The sequence below is a fragment of the Myodes glareolus genome, chromosome 8, assembly GCF_982192425.1.
Source record: "Myodes glareolus chromosome 8, mMyoGla1.1, whole genome shotgun sequence".
Classification (NCBI taxonomy): domain Eukaryota; kingdom Metazoa; phylum Chordata; class Mammalia; order Rodentia; family Cricetidae; genus Myodes; species Myodes glareolus.
Window position 1 is genome coordinate 7,364,763 of NC_142033.1, and position 17,135 is coordinate 7,381,897.

At 43.3% G+C, this 17,135-nt stretch overlaps 1 protein-coding gene across 1 annotated transcript in view; it reads right to left on the reverse strand.

The window, feature by feature from the left end:
- Positions 1–15,274, reverse strand: part of Arhgap24 (Rho GTPase activating protein 24) — a 416,575-nt gene extending 401,301 nt beyond the window's left edge. Inside the window, exon 1 of the mRNA XM_048427100.3 lies at positions 14,843–15,274. The gene's annotated coding sequence lies outside the window, so the exon portion shown is untranslated. The remainder of the gene's footprint in view (positions 1–14,842) is intronic.
- Positions 15,275–17,135: the final 1,861 nt, after the last annotated feature.

Genomic DNA, 17,135 nt, shown 5'->3' on the forward strand with positions numbered 1-17,135 from the left:
TGAAAGCCTTCAAATTGGACTGCATGACTTCTGAGCACAATTTATTAATATATCATACAATTTTCAAAGCTTTTGGAACGCCATGCAAGCTCTGCTTCAGAAAAAAGATGACTTTCTCAAACAAGCTGTCAAATTCTAATTAGGGGTCATTTACCGCAAACAAAAATCGTCATAGTCTTAGATTTACAAGTTGGGAGTTGGGGAGACACCTCAATGGAGAAAGGGCTTGTCAAAAAAAAGGTGGGGGGGCCTGAGTTTGGATTCCCAGAACCCATCACTCCTACATGGTAAGATGCCAGAATGACAGCCAACACAAAGGCCAGCAAGCCTGGCTCCTGAGAGACCAGAGACCCTGTGTTAAAGGAGGAGGAAGTCCGACACTCAAGGTTGCTCTTTGACCACATGTACACAGAGCATATAGTTCTGGCAGGACCACCCACCCCATTAGTAACTTCCTCAAAATCAGCTGTCAAGTGCCTCATGGTTACATTGTTCAAACAGCTCTTCCCAGCAGAAATACCATCGGCCCTGCCGGTCTTTCCGTAAAGGGATCTGCAGCACAGGTAAGTTGGTGCACGGACCACTCCCCTCTAAAGAGAATCCTTGGGCAATGCAGCAAAAAAAAGCTACCGGCTCAGGGAGAGGGCCTGACACCCTCATTTATAAGCAAAACTGAAATACAAGCAAACCTTTCTCCTAATGCTATCTGTGCCCAGGTCTGTAAACACTGCCTTTGAGGATTCACAACACTGGGATCGGGAAGCAGTTTCTGGTTTCTCAGGTGATCACAGCCCTGACAAACAGCATCTCCAACTGTAATTCACCATGTCCCAGACTAACACAAAATATCACCAGTAACTTCTTCACATTCCACATTAATATGAGATATTTATCCATTCTCTCCTCTCTCCAGCTCCATTCTATGTCCACTCCCTCCTGACTGATGGTAATCAGACCTTTATTTTAGCATTTATCATTAATAATACATCTCATAAACGATCCCATAACCTAATTGCTTGGCATTTCTACAAACTTGTCCGGTAAATTTTATTTTATCTACTGGCTATTTATAAGAGATTAAGAAAAATCTTTGTTACAACAAATGAACAACAACAGCAAAAAAAAAAAAAAAAAAACCAGTAAAAACGCACGCTTGCTATTGCGATGCATTTGATCTCTAGATTATTTGCCGCATACTTAAGCGTTAACACCCAGGAGCACCTAGCATACTGATTTTGCTTGAAAATTCCCAAGTTGGAGCCCCAGCTGCGACACCATTGAGCCATGAGCAAACATCACAAGAGAATACTGAATGTTTATTCAGTATTCTTGCTATTTGGAGAGACAGAAGCCATCCCATGTTTCTGCCACCCATCCTCCACTTCTCCGGGCTGCCCGCATAGGATCGCAGCAGAACACGGTGGAGCCCCCAGAGACACAGAGTTCCCACCTTCCGGTCTGCACCGGAGCCATGCACTGTCCAGCCGACTAGCTGTGTCTGTCTTGCACTGCTTGAGAAAGGAATCCCCCGGAGTCCTCCAGCTCCAGTCCCTGGCTCGGGTCAGGGAAGCTAAGGATACAGCCTGGAATGCTCCTTGAATCAAACAGCGGAGGATGGGACCACAGAGGGTGAATATAACACTCACACGTGGGTCTGGGATTCACACAGCAGCCCAGGAACAATTCTTTCTCCTGCCTCCAAAGATGTTTGACGGTCCAACAGCGGGGTTTATAGGGCATTGTTACTTTTGTTTTAGCTATTTTTGTGTGAAAGAACTGGTGTGTTAACCTCGGCAGTATTGATTTTCCAGAATACGAAGGGTAGAACACGTGAGGACAATGTATGCTGCTGATGTTGCAGTTAAGATTTTAACTGCATAAGAATACACAGTGCATTAAGAACAATTTATGTCAAGCAGATGTGATGAAATTGGTACCATTACAAAGAATACTGAAGAAATTATAATCTAAACTAGAAAATATTTTAAGTTGTATCTTGATATTAATACAGCATATTCATTAGTTTCTGTACAGTTAATCTAAGCTTGGCAAAAGGTTTTCAAAGATATTGGTGGAGTCTGATACTCCCATCCCTTGGATATGTAAGAAATTTATATATTTTCCATAAAAATATAAAATAAATATATTAAATTTTCTCTTGATATTTTTAAAAATTATTCTTTTTACCATACAAATGATAGATTATGTTCATTAAAACACTTTTAAAAGCCATACCTTTCGAAATATAATATAAAACTTTTAATTATCAAAATAAATAAAAACTGCTAATTTCAGTTCTCAGCACCCATGTCAGGCAGCTCACAAATGACTGTAACTCTGGTTTTGGAAGATATAGCAACCTCTCCTAGCCTCTCACACCCATGTGTATGTACACACCCGAAACATTCAGCACGCACATAGACATGCGTAAAAAGTTAAATAGTTAAATAAAATAGTTAAATAAACTATTTGAAACATAAATAGAAAGAGAAAGAGAGTTGGTGACATAGCTCAGTGGTACAGGGCTTGCCGAGCACGTTTAAGGTCATGGTTTTGATCCTTAGTGCTCAAAAAAATTTAAAAAAGGAAGAAATGAAGAAAGAAAGAAAAGAAAGGACAATCTTCTAACAAGAGCAATCGTGAAGCTAGATATGATTAAGCTAATTGTCCTTGGAAAATGGTAGATCTCCTATTATTTTAATTTAAAGAATATAGAATCCATTTGGGAATGGAGGTAGAGAGACAGACATAGAGGAAGAAAGGAAGGGAGGAAAGAAGAGAAAGAGAGAGGAAGGGAAGAAGTGATGGAGAAAGGGAGGGAAAAAGGAGGAAAAATGTGATTCCCCAGAAGTGGGTTAGGTGACAGCGGCTTAGTTAGGAGTCAGGTGTCACTGTCCTGCTGAGCATCTAGGATGTATGGAAGCCTCAGTCTCATAGGTGTCACAGGATACTTCCTCCATGAGGACCGGTGTCATAACAGAGTCATTGGTGATTAATACTGGATGTCTCCAGATCTCTCGGTTCACTTCTCTCAGAAAAGCCCAGGAGAAAAAGGCTCCAAGGAATAGAACAGACACCACCCTACTTACTCTACTTGTTTTCTGAAGGTCTGTCCTAGAACAAACCCTGCCATTCCAGACCCATCTTCCTTACCGGGAAATTTGAAGTGATGTAGTTTCTAGAGAGACATCTATTCAGAAGTCCATCCATTCACCGTGAGAAACATAGCATGCAACGTTTAACTTGTAACGCAGCTACCATGTGGACTAACATGGGCAATGAACGGGGCTTACCCAGGAGGCTTTCCATTCCCAGTTCTGTGATTCCAGCATGATAATCTAATGTCAGACCTCATCGGTGGGTAGGCAAAGAGCATTCCCAGGTTCAATGGCCCTCACCCTTCCCTGGGGAAGGGGCTAGATTAGATCCCCCAGTGTTCTCGCTCCTTTGATAAGCCGCAGTCTGCACAATACAGCATCTTTGTACACTCGTGTCTGAAAGACGCACAAAAAATTGTCCTCCAAAATTCCACTAATGAACACACAAAAGGAGGGGACAAATGAACTTGTGATTGAGCTGATTCAGAGACAGAACTCGCTGCCACCTACAAAAGGCTCTTGAAAAGGCACCGCTTGGTAACTTCCCTCTGTTGAACGGGCTCTATTCTCCATCTGCTGGATTCATTCTACACAAGGCTACACACGTGCCAAGCACTAGAGAGAGGAGGGACATGAAGTTCTGGTGTTATCAGCACTCTGTAGAGAGCTGTCGAGCAAGTGGTATCTCTAACCATAGCTGGGAAAATCAAAGCATTAATGTCTTAATCAGCATCGACCTGCACACATGGAATGCCTGGTTGCCCTGGATGAAAACCTCTGCAAATGGTGACATTAAAAATACAGCTTTCATCCAAAAACAAGTAACTTTCCAAACGGACTATTCCTAGCATATCTTTTCAGATACATTCACTCACTGGACTAATAGAGCCAAGATATCCCCACTTCCTTGTGGCTTAGTCAATGTATAGCGAGGAGAACTGGAGACTGGTCCCATAGGCACCTAAATATGCTACCTTCCAAGAATAGGCATTGGTTGCGTTTGTGCTATTAAAATAGTGCAGAGCAAATGACATTGTTTCCAATTCCCCAGATGATTTAATTCAATTTGAAGTTAAAACGCATCTTCCGATGTACTCAGATTCTCAGTGGGAATGGCTTTCTTCACTCCTGAGCATGAAGTGCCACTATGTCAGCATGGTCCCTTAGATGAATGGACTGCCTGAATCCACCTGACCTTCCTCTTTTGGAGTGGCATCACCTCTCCCTCCAGACAAACAACCCCATGGGCTCATGACATCCACCCGGGGAAGGACATGCTCACCACTACACTGTAATATACAGCCATCCAGGACTAACTCCTCGGGGAAATCAAAAACCCACACTTCAGAGCCCCGCCAAACACGCACAGTCACAGGCTCCAAAGCAGCTCCGAAGGAACGTGCTGCCATTTGGCAACAGACCGTTTCAGCTGAAGCCACACGAGAAAGTCACTGCTCCAGCTCCCTTCACTGATAAGGAGCTGGAAGTCCAGAGAAATTAGAAGATCTGGCTGGGTTTGCAGAAGCCAGCGAAAGTTACAAGTCAGGTCCACATCCCAGCAACCCTTACCCTTGGCCCTTCTAGCTTTTCCACAGCCAGGAAATGTGAAATATGATACCTTAGGAAGCATGTCTCCAGCAACTGTTTCAATATGAGATGTAGCCTTTAGTAAGCCCTACAAATGTGTCCCTTCTGAAATGTCTGTCCTTAAACACATATCACGTACCACTAAGTTCTAGTTTTTAATAAAAATAGTAATTACCTCTTGAAAGCTACTTTTAAAAGAATTTATTTGTTTATTTAATTTTGAGACAGGGTCCCATACACCTCATTACTGCTCTAGGACTCCCTATATAGCTGAGGCTGACCCTGAACGTCTGATCCTCCCACCTCTGCCTTCCAAGGGCTGAGATTATGGGCTTTCACCACCCCAATCTATACAATGCTTTGTATATTGTTAGCAAGCATGCTACTAACTCAGCTACATCCCCAGACCCAATAGAATAAAAAACCTAAAAGGATATTTGTTACATCTGAAAGTGAACATAAATTTTGATCATTAAGCAAATGCAAGAATGCAAGACCACACACAGGGCAAGGCAAGGAAAGCAAACACAATGCTGCATGTTCCGCCTGAACTAACAACATATAATCAATACGCGTGTTATCTTTATTGAGGGAAAAAGTTCTGTAGGCATATAAATTCATACCACTCCCACAATATCAAACCACTTTCTTATTAGCATTTTTACCATATTGGCTGGATTGCCAATGTCCCACCTGCATGAACTTTTCAAAACAAATATTTCTGACTGGCAAAGCTGCCGCTCAATCAGTAAAGTTCTTGCTGGGTAAGCATGAGGACCTGAGCTTGAATCCCCAACAGCCATGGAGAAGCCAGGGACGTGTGTGTGTGTGTGTGTGTGTGTGTGTGTGTGTGTGTGTGTGAGAGAGAGAGAGAGAGAGAGAGAGAGAGAGAGAGAGAGAGAGAGAGAGAGACGAGAGCTGCCCAGGGCAGCGAACCTCTGGTCTGCTGATCAGCTAGTCTATCTGAATACCTGAATTAGCCGACACCAGGTTCAGGGAGAGACCTTGTCTCCAAACACTAAAACTGTGGAGAGCGCGAGAGAAACACCCCCAGGGTCAAACTCACGCGCCAAGGCTACGAGTGAGCTGCCGCCCTAAAGGTTCTTCGCGTACACTCCGCTCAGTATGGTCAAAGCCCAAGTGCGTTCTTCATTTCTACACAGTGTCAAATGTACATGCGGCTGGAATTAAAGTATGTGAGACATATTTTACTTTGGAAATACATAATGAACCCTGACCTTTCTATTAAGTTCTATTCTGTCTCAGTGTATTCCCCCTTAATAAAAAAGAAGTGTTGGTCAAAAATCACTAATGGGGGGGGGCGGTTAGAGAGATGGCTCAGCAGTTCAGAGCACCTGTTGCTCTAGGAGACCCTGTTTTATTTCCCAGCACCCCACAGCAGTTCACAAGGGTTTTAACTCCGGCACAGGTGGACCCAATGCCCTCCTTTGGAGTCTTCAGGGACTGTACACAGGTAGTACATACATGCAGGCAAAACACTCATGCACAGAAATTAAAAGTGAAGAAAAACCTCTTAAAAAATTACCAATTTGATGGTGTGTCATTGATAGAGCAAATCCTCCAACTTGAAAAATACTGATTATGACTCTCTGGTCATTATTTAATGATAATAACTATTGATTTCTACTGATGGTCACAAGGTGGGGACTTTCTTCCATTTTCCACACACTGCTCACTTCATAAACTTAATGGAAAACGACATTGGGATGTAGGGATCGATAAGCACCTGTTTTGACAAAGAGGGAAGCAGTTCTTCAGGCTGGCGAGGGCAGCCTGCCCGGGGGCACAAGGCTCACCCAGTCTGGAATGCGCTCTAATGTCACAGCACTGCAGCGAGATTCACTCCTTCAGGTGAAGAACTTTGAGTCCTAACACTGCAACGTGGTGACGGCGTGATCTGTGGCAGGTGACTAGGTCCTCTGGACTTGCTTTCTCAGCTATGACACAGATATGATAGGGTCTACCTGGTGCTATGGTAACCCACAGCAAGTGCTGGGCAGAATCTCCAGGTTCCCTGACTAGAAGGTAGTGATTAAATCCTGAACTACCACAACATATATTAAATCTTTCCCCTTTTACTTTCAGCTGTAATCCTAAAATAAATGATCCTTTTTATTACTTTTTCATTTCTGTCAAGTCTCTCACATTGTGTCTCTCCAATCCGATAACTGGAAACCACTCCCCGTTCTCGCTCTCTGGTCCATGGGTCTGGGCTGGATGCAGATGACTGGATCTTTAGGAAACAAATATTCCAATTTACCTTTCCCTGAGAGCAGATAGCCACTCAGATGGGTCCCTGCAGACTTACTCAGTTGTTGATCTGGTGAGGGGAGACTCGGTTCTTAAAAGAGAATTTTGATAGTGGCATGCTAGCCCAGGGTAACCTCTCACCACCACAAAAACGCCATCATCTGGCGGACCCACAAGAGAACTCCAAGTGCTCCCTGCCGGTAGCTTTGTGACTAGAATTGCACAGTCAGAGCAAACCTGCGAAGCTCAGGGATTGTGGTTCTAAAGGTCAGTGGTGAAAGTCACCAAGAAGAAAGGACCTGGTGGATATGAAGTGTCTGGGCGTTTGTTAGATACTGCCTCTTACGTCTTTGCTTGCAATAAGAATGTCCTTTGGAATAGATGCAACACAATCATTTCTAGAAGGGTTCATTCTAACTACTTCTATGAATAGAAATAACATCGATAAAACATATGGAGCGGTTGATACTTAGTAAGTACCTAATTTACTAGAGCAATGGGCATTAAGAGGTTTGTAGAAAGAGAAAAAAGTCACTATAATACAAGAGATAATTCCATCATTGGTGAACGTGAACACTGCTTTTCCTGAGGTCTCAATCTCGTGTTCCGGAAGTCACTATCGCCACAGCTCCATAACCCTGGAAGGCACACCTCCATAAGCCTGCACTCGTCAATAAACTTTGCTTTTCAGAGAAACGCTTTTAACTTCACCTTCTCAGAGACACCCCTGAGGGAATTCTATACATTCATGACAAACACATAGATAAGAACCCTCACATTTAGTCCCAAGTATCTACTTTCAAAGTTCCCATCTCTGTTCTCCTTCCAAGATCTTTAGGAAATGTAGTATTTGGTGACAAGAGCATCTTCTCTGAGGAGGTACAGACACCAGGCCTAGAATATTTCAGGGAACTATATTTAGTGACTTGAAAATACTGGCTGTAAAATATGAAAGTTACACAATAGAATTTTATAAATATTTAACTATAATGTCAAAAGAGTTAAACAGTACAAAATAAATTCAAGTGCTTCCACGGTGGAAAGCCAAGGTGTTAAAGGTGTCTTAGTTACAGGTGGGTGAAATGGATCATAAAATCATGCAGACCAAGTGTGTCTCAGAAGCCTTCACTGGGGTGTAGTCAGCACCAGAGTTAGTTCTCATCTTTCAGAATTACAAGCTCAAAGGTTCCTTGTGGCTCCTTTGTCAATTCTTCCTTTAAGCAAACACAACAGGCTATCTGGGAGAAGCACACTTCTTTAAATTCCCAGGGATAAAGACCAGGGTGAATTTGCCATAAAAATTCTTGCACAAAAATACTAAACTATGTAATGTGAAGAGCAAAAATGTCACCCATTCAACCCGTGGCTTTATCCTGACTCTCAATTGAAAAAGAGACAATAGCTTATTAAAGAATTGTTTAGTGAAGGCTTATTATCTGTCACGTGTCTGTGTGAATAGAGTAGGCAAATTCCTAGTTACCTTTCACATAGGTAGACAATAAACAGTGGGACTAGGAACCCTTAAACAGTGGTGAGCATTCTTCCAATGCACCCAGAAAGGCTGGAGAAGGGATGTGTTCACGGTCCCTGATTAGTATTTTGCCCAGTTGATTGAAATGTTGCCTACATACTAACTGGCAGGGAGGCAAGAGACAAAGGTAACATTGCTTTGAAAATAGAAGGAGCCCATTTGTATTTCAGATCAAATGGAGTACACTAGGCAGCGGTAATAACGGTAGACAAAGGTAGAGGTTTCCAGGAAGAAACTTTGGATTTGCTTTAGTGCTCAAATGAGATGAAAAGAAAGCCAAGATAATGAGGAATTGGTGACATGAAAGGAAGCGCCCTTCCACATTCCCTCTTCTCTACCCACTTCTGCTTTCCCCTTTAATTAGCTCTGACTTCCCTCTAGCATTAGCACTCAAAATAATTATTAAATAGCCAAAATTGGCATTTTAATTTTGTTTGATTAATTAAGACTACTGCCCATCCCGCGGGTAGCAGATCCAAATTTAACTTTATTATTACTCTTCACAACTAAAACCCAGACCTCCCATGGGGATTTGATAGAACACAGATTTTATAGTATGGAACAAAAATAATTGTGCAAATATATATCCATTAAAACTCTTTGTATTACCTTTTAATGCACAAGCATTTATGATTTCTTTTAAAAGTTGATGTTACTGTAGCTTTTGATTGATTTTTGCTTTAGAATTGCAAAAGGACATATACATGACAGGGATTAAATAGCCCTGTGTGGGCTGATCTAGAGTGTGAGTTGTGTTTTGTAGTTCTGTTGCATGGGGAAAATAGGTGCCAAGTTCAAATACGTATTCTTCCATTGACTATCTAGATACAACCATCTGCATGAACCCGAGCCCATCAATATATCATTTCCTTACAGCTTTGCTTGCTCGCTGACTAAGAAAGCATCATCTACCACATTTGAGACACTGGATTAGCCATTTGGATCTAAGTGGCTTCTTCCTACCACTCACCCAGCGAGAAACTCATAGTAGCTAGGAATAGGGGAGACTTAGAATGAAGAAATCCATACAACATGCAGTATGCCATTCCATGGTAAGCAACAAGTGTAAAAGTGGCCATACAGTAGGATTCTATAGCCTTGGCTGTAGCCTCCGGGTTTGCTAAGTACACTGCAAGAGTCCCATAAGGATGAAACTATATAATGAATGGCTCAGAAGAGTCTCCATCATATGCTGACACATGACTGTAACTATTTAAAGTATGATCAAATTATATTGAGGCAGACAAGATGGAGCTGTTGATTCTTCCTGCACAGAACTGATTTTTCCAAAGGACATTTCCTTTTACATTGGCTGCCAAGAATCAAGAGGAAATTCCTAGGCAACAGGAGAATTCCAGAAAAATACATGAACAAGACATCATAAATATGAACAGGGAGGATCTATGACCATGAAAAAGGAAGTTACATGGGAAGAGCTTTTAGACAATATGCTAAGAAGTTAGTCAACCTGAAAGCACAGGCCTAAAATCTGGCTATTTCAGAGTCAGATGCAGGAAGATCCCAAGTTCAAGACCAGCCTGGGCAAGTTAGCAAGATCCCCACCAAACGAAACAAAAGGAAGAAAGAAAATAAATGCCAATCATATGAACAATTTTAAAAGATTTGGGACCTTCAGGAACTTGAAGATGAGACCCTATGGCTGAAGACACTATATACTTTGGACAAAGACATAGGGAAATCAAAATGAATACCAATACTAAACAAGTATTAACCAAGACTCTTCCTCCCTGATGGTTAACTCTCATAGAACGAGAAGGTGCTGTGTGGGCTGCTGGAACAAAAAAAAGCAATCAAGAGTCTTAACTAGTCATATACCCTGTGATCTACAATAATGACCAGAATGGTAAGTCATCGGTGCAATCACTGCACAAATGTTATGGGAATAAGCAATCACTTTCTAAATGTGGCCAAGAATTCACAGTCTGTGAGTTCATATTTGTTATTTTTGCCCCAAAGATGAATGCATCCATTTCCACTTATCAGAGCAGTATCTTTGTGTAGTGGGTAGTGGTTAAAGCATAAACTAACAACAGGTCAAAGTTCAGAAGATAAATGTCAGTGGAGTGTTCAGTCACAAAGGGAGAATCTCTACCTCAAGGCTTAGGAACCGTAGTGACAGAAGGGCTGGGAAGAGTGCAAGAAGCAGAAGTCGGGTCGGGAACAAGCCAGTGTTTTCTGGGCACCACAGAACTGCCACACTCATGAACTCACCATAGATGTGGCTTCTCTACACAAGATCCCACCAGCCAAGGTTAGAACATGGAGGTGACAGGGTCTCACAAGCTCCACACTTTACTGAGAAGCTGCTATGGACAATTTATGGCTTCTGGGGTGAAGGGAAGACATTTTCTTTAAGAGTGTGATCCCTAGTAAGTCAGTGATTCATGAGGTCCAATGGATGGCCCCACACTCATGAATTTAAGGGCAGCAGAAATTGGAACCAGCGGATTATTATTTTTTTTTAAGTGACAGGAAGTTAGGGATAGGCAAAGAGAAGAAAGTATGCCTGGGACAAGTCAGGGAGAATAATAGGGGTAAATATAATCAAACTACATTGTATGAAATACTCAACTGAGAAAACATTATATATTCACATATACTTTGTGAAATAATCCTTTATACACTGGGAAGATGTGTTACTCTGATTGGTTTAGTAAAAACCTGAAAGGCCAATAGCTAAGCAGGATTTTCAGGCACAAAGGATGCTGAGAAGACAGGCAAAGACGTCAGACAGGAGACACAGAGCAAGCAGCATGGGCATTACAAAATAAACTTAACTGAGTCATGTAAAAGAACAGAGATTAAAGGATATGGGTTAATTTAAGTTGTAAGAGGTTATGGAACCAGCCTAAGCTATTGGCCCAGCTTTATAATGAATAGGAAGACTCTGTGTAGTTATTTATGAGCTGTTGACCTAAAGAAAAATCCAACTACATATATGCATCTATATGGCTCACTGATAGAGCACTTGCTTAGCATATGTTAAAATGCTTAGGTCCAGTACCTCACACAAGGAGACAAAAAAACTGAAAGTTACTACTATATTTCACTGGGCTCCAACCAAGACTGTAGGACAAGGGATTTGCACATCAATTTTGTGTTTTGTAAAAAGATTCATTGTGGATAGTGGTGAGACATACCTTTTAATACCCAGCACTGGGGAGGCAGAGGCAGGTGGATCTCTGTGAGTTCCAAGGCCAGCCTGGTCTACAGAGTTGAGTTCCATGACATCCAGGGCTGCACAGGGAAACCCTGTCTTAAAACTCCTCCCCTCCAAAAAAAAAATGTTCATTGTAATGTTACTCTAGTAGAAGACAGATTCTATTTCAAGGACACATGAGCCCCAAGTCTCTAAACAATGAATATTCTTTGAGTCTTCAATACCACAATCCTTTTCCTTCCAAATATGTTTTTACTTGACTGTTTATCCCAATCACGCAGTTTTAGTCCCAGTGCGTAGATGAGCTAGCTCCCCTTGTCAGATTTGACATGAAGCTCAGCACTGACTTCATGACTTTGCTGTCCATTTACAATGGTTTCCTAAAATACCTTTCTCCATCTGGGAGAAATCTCAGTCCTTTTGCCATGACTTTAAGAGCAAACATATATTATTTTATTCAAAAGAAAAAGTTCTCTTTCTTTCCCTCCCTCTCCATCTTGCCTCTCTCTCTCTCTCTCTCTCTCTCTGAATCCTTTCCTCTCTCTGTCTCCCTCCTCTTCTTCCTCAACCCCTCTCTCCTGCCTTCTCCCTCTGCCCCCTTCTCCCTGCCTTCTCCTTCTTCTCAGTGTAATCTGATTGGGCAGAAGAGAGGCTTGAGAGCCTTCTGTTCTTCATTCATATGTGACAAATCTTGTGGCAAAATCTCCCCCTCCCCCGCCATCCAGGTTGAGAGTACACACGCTGCCCAGCTCAGTTTTATAAACATTTACCTTTAACAAAACATAATAAAAAAGGGGGGGGCAGAAAGAAGCAATCAGCCAAACACGTGTTGAATTCAAGGAAAATTCATTTTTTCACCTTTGACCAGAAAATACCAGCGGAAACTGATTCCAGGTAAGACTGAGTATCTAAGCCCTGTGCATACTCAGAACAGGAAACAAGAGTGCATAGCCAAGATTTCACAGCAGCACTTCTCTTGCCGCCAGAGAAGCCAACCAGGATGCTAGAAGCCAGAAAGAAATCCTCCTCAGTGGGTCAGTAGGTCACAATGCAGCTCTTACCGGCACTGTTAGTAAACACCACTAGACTCTCACAGTTCCAGGCTGCTCACCCCATCCTCTGTACAGTTCTCGCCCTGCCTGACCCATCCTCATCCTCCACCCAGGGGAGTCCAGGGTTACACGGGAAATGAATCTACCATCCAGGAAGCAATCAGAACTTTGGAGATTACTATCTGGAGCACAAACGGGGCAAAGCTCACAGGAGATTTCAGTCAAAGTCCTTTTTACTATACTTTTGACTGGAAAGATACATCACTATTTGTTTCTACAGTGGATTTGGGGTTTGTTCTCAAGAACTGAATTTTCTCCCACTTACAATTAAGATGGTGTTTTAAAAATACTTTGTACTCACTTTACATAAAGCCCAAAGGTATTAGAGAGAAACCACCATGTTTTAAATTCAGGGCCCTCAGATGCTGAAATAAAAGTAACAATAGCAGTGTGGCTAAAAGTCAAGGAACCTGAGTTTCTCATGCAGAGAGAATTACACACACACACACACACACACACACACACACACACTATCCATGTACCTCAAACAGTATTCCAGACCTCAAAACTTCAGTCTGTATTTGTTCCCTGAGAAAGATCTCCCACCAAGAACACACCTTCTCCTCTGTGATAGGATGATATGTTTCAGTGGCTCCACCTTCCACGTTGTCTAAGGCAGAGTCTCCAACAACCCTACAGTGGCTCCAAGACAGAAGAGAATTCTGACGTTTTCTGGAGGGTGGGCACTCAGGAGAGATGGAAAGGGGAGTTTTACTACTAAGTTCTCTTGGAAGTTAAGACATATCCCCAGAGAGGATGAATTAAGAACCCAGGAATTTAAAAGGCGATTGAGAACCCCACAAGCCTCAGATAGCTTTACACTTGTTTTCTAGTTTTTTTTTCCTAATGTGAGCAATTCTGTGCACTGTAAGATGCCCAGTTCAATACCAGTATCACGTCTTGCCTTCAAGGGTTAATTTTGAGGTCTAATTAGAATTGGAAAAGAGGTTATATTGAATCTGCCTGTGCATCTTCCCAGAAACCGAGTAAAGCTTTTAAATGTCACTGAAAATATCCCCAGAATTTTACTAATTTGTCTTCTTTAGTAGAGTCAACAACATAAAACTTTTTACTTACAGATAAACAAATCTTTTACATCGCTAATATTTCAAGTACCTGGCCTGATTTATTCATCTTCTTTTTAAAGAACGGGATGAAATAATGATGTCTTGAAAGGTTAATATAATAATATAAAATATGAAGAAATAATATAAAATATGAAGAGTGATAGGATGAAAACAGCACAGATTGAGAGGTTTGCTAGAATGAGTTGGGACAGATTACAATGAAGCTAGGGTCTCTGTTACTAAATAATACTGGAAAACAGAGTGCCTCTAAGGAATCCGGAGTAACAATCTCTATTTGAGGGCTTACACAAGAAATGCTACTGAACTTAGTTTTTTAAATGAGAACATGCTGTGTGCTTCTGCCTAAAAGTAGAAGGATGCTTCCTCTAAAAAAGAAAGGAAGGAAGGAAGAAAGAAAGAAAGAAAGAAAGAAAGAAAGAAAGAAAGAAAGAAAGAAAGAAAGGAAAGAAAGAAAGTCTCGTTCAAAAAGTCTAAACCCGTCTGTGTGTCACCGAAGATTCTCTATCGCTTTCTGGTAACACAATATTTATTGAAATCTACTTCCACATTCCAGTTGTCTAGGCAACTCGGCCACTGGCTAAAACACCACCCTAGGAAAGGCGAAGGTGGATCGCCAGAGCTGTACTTATTGCATCTGATTTGTAAGTCAGAAACACAGGATGCCTGCTTGTTCTCTCTCTCTCTGTCTGTCTCTCTCTCTCTCTGTCTGTCTGTCTCTCTCTCTCTCTCTCTCTCTCTCACACACACACACACACACACACACACACACACACACACAAACACACACGAGCGCCCGCGCGCCAACGCGCACACACACGCTCACGCACACACTCATGTACACAGGCTCATACACACAGGCACAATCATTGAACCAGCTTGGGTCGCAGCAGCCCCCTCCTTGTCACCATAGACTGAAGCTGCGACCCACCCTCCGGGTGGTTCCTCCACCTCCCATTAGCAATCACATCACCTACCCTGCTGGGGACGAGGGGCCTATGCGGGATGGCGACAGCTTCGATGTCCCAGGCTTCTAGGACTAACCAAAAGATGAGTTCAGGCCAGCGGGGTGCCCTTCACTTCCCACAGCCAGGGCAAGCGCAGAGCCCCATTCGCTCGGTCTGCGCGCCGCTGCTCTCGCAGGAAGAAGCCCCGGGTGGCCGCAGTGCCAGCCGCAGCTGCGCGGAAAGTTGGGGGGAAACCCCCAGCCGTCGCTCTCTCGCTCTAGTCCTGTCCCCTCCGTAGCCTCGCGGCCCCGCGGGCCTGCGATCTCCTCGTGAGTCCCACTGGCTTTCTTTCACCCGGGCTGAGTTGCCACATGCACTTGAGAAATCCTAGCAGTTGCGCAAATAGTCCAGAAGTTAGAAAGAGTGATTGTGTGTGAATGTGTAAATATACAGTACAAGAGGCTGGAACAACTGAGTGGGGCCAGCCCGCAGACGCAGCGGGTTTCGGGTTTCAGTTGGCAGCTGGCGGCTTCAGAGGACCAGAGCGGCACTGGTGGGGTGGCGGGAGCCCCGCCCTGCAAGCCAGCTTCACCTCCCCTCCGGAGCCCTGCTGGGAGCCCCAGCAGCCACCACCCGCCTGCCCTGGCCCTCTGCAGTTGGCAGCGTTCCTTCCAAGCCAAGAGCAACAGGAGTGTTGCTCACAGATCCTGTGGGTGATGGTTGTGAGTGAGGGGATCAGCAACACAAGGCTCTCACTCTCGGGTTTCCTCACCAAGACCCGCATACTGCTTACATGCACTGCCACTGCCTAGGCCTCTGCGAAGTCTTCTTTCTTTAGCCGAAGTCTTTATTCCTAGATATGCAAAGATATGCATATTTACATGAGTGTCCTCTAGCCAGGCGTTCAGAGAAATGCTAAGTATAATGAAAGGTCTTGCCAGCTTTTAGAGGTCTCAGAATCATGCCCCGAGAAAGAGAACACAGCAGCAAATAGGTTCCTGATGTTGTGTCCCCCACCCCCAAAATCCTTCCCACCCCTGACCCACTGTCACACACACACAAAGCCGATTCAGATTGGGAGTTGGGAGCTCACTCTCCCCTTTATTAAAGTCTTGTGTTTTCGAATGTTTAGAAACGCTCATCAGGTTTTTGTCATTAGGGGTGTCCAGGTACGTTCTCAGGTTGACAAACACTTCAGAGGAAAGCACGGATGGACACTAATAGGTGTTTCCTCTTTGTTGCCCTCAGGTTTCCATGGGAAATAATGAATCTGCTCCATCCCAGGCTGAAGTCCCACTAGAAAATTGATTTTTCTGGCCAGAGAAGCCTCAGCCCTTTGATGAATCAAATTAAGTTCTGGGGGTTGGGGGGACAACCTCTTTTTGCCATTTTCTTTAAAATGTGTGTAGAACTCGTGGGGCCTGTTTTCTAATTGGTGGGGACAAACGACCTTCATCAACTCACAAGGCCTCACGTGTTGCAATGCCACACTGTCACCCTGGCAAGTGACAGCCCATGGGCAGTTTTAGATGAGAGTGGCAAAACAATGAAATTAACCAAAATGAAGTCTGTGCACATTTCATGGCCTGAAAGCCTCCGGAAGCGTCAGCCGGTATGATTCAAGACTGTGACATTTCAAAAAGGCAAGAAGGCTATTATGTTGGGCGACTACCTCCGGATATAACAAATGTTACCACAACAATTTAGACCCAAGGTGATACAAAATTGAACCTGGGGCGGTTGTTGGGCAGTCCCCAGCCTGAAAGATTAAGATACATCCCATCCTTGTGGCCGCCTTTTACCTTCACACCTGTCTCCACCTTCTCCGTTTGACACCACCTCACCAGCGAGTGTGATGTATGGGGACCTTAGGCTAGAGAAGACACAGAAAGGGGAAGGTTGTCATGGAAATGGTAGTTAGGATGAAGGAAGATTTGCATCCACTAACACAGACCACAGGCTTTCCTGCAGAAAGAGAACGGCCTTGCTGAAGCTTCTTGGAATTTAGAAGTCTGTGACAAGGGAATAAAGGTTGAACTAGAAAACAAGAGTTGCTCATTGGATTCTGGTTGGGTTATTCTCCCCCTGAGGGTCAGTTGAGTTGGGACACAACTCTCCTATACCCTATAAAAACTTTAAGAAAGTGATAAATTCTGAAGCCATTGGGGAGACACCTTATTCTCACCAGAACAGGAGGTTAACACAGCTCCCACAGACCTCTGGGAAGTGATGTCTCTCCTTCATCTCCAGGGTATCTGCTGAGACTTTGCCCAAAGGGTCATTTGAAGTAAATGTGTCAAATCAACTTGAATTCCAGGTGGGA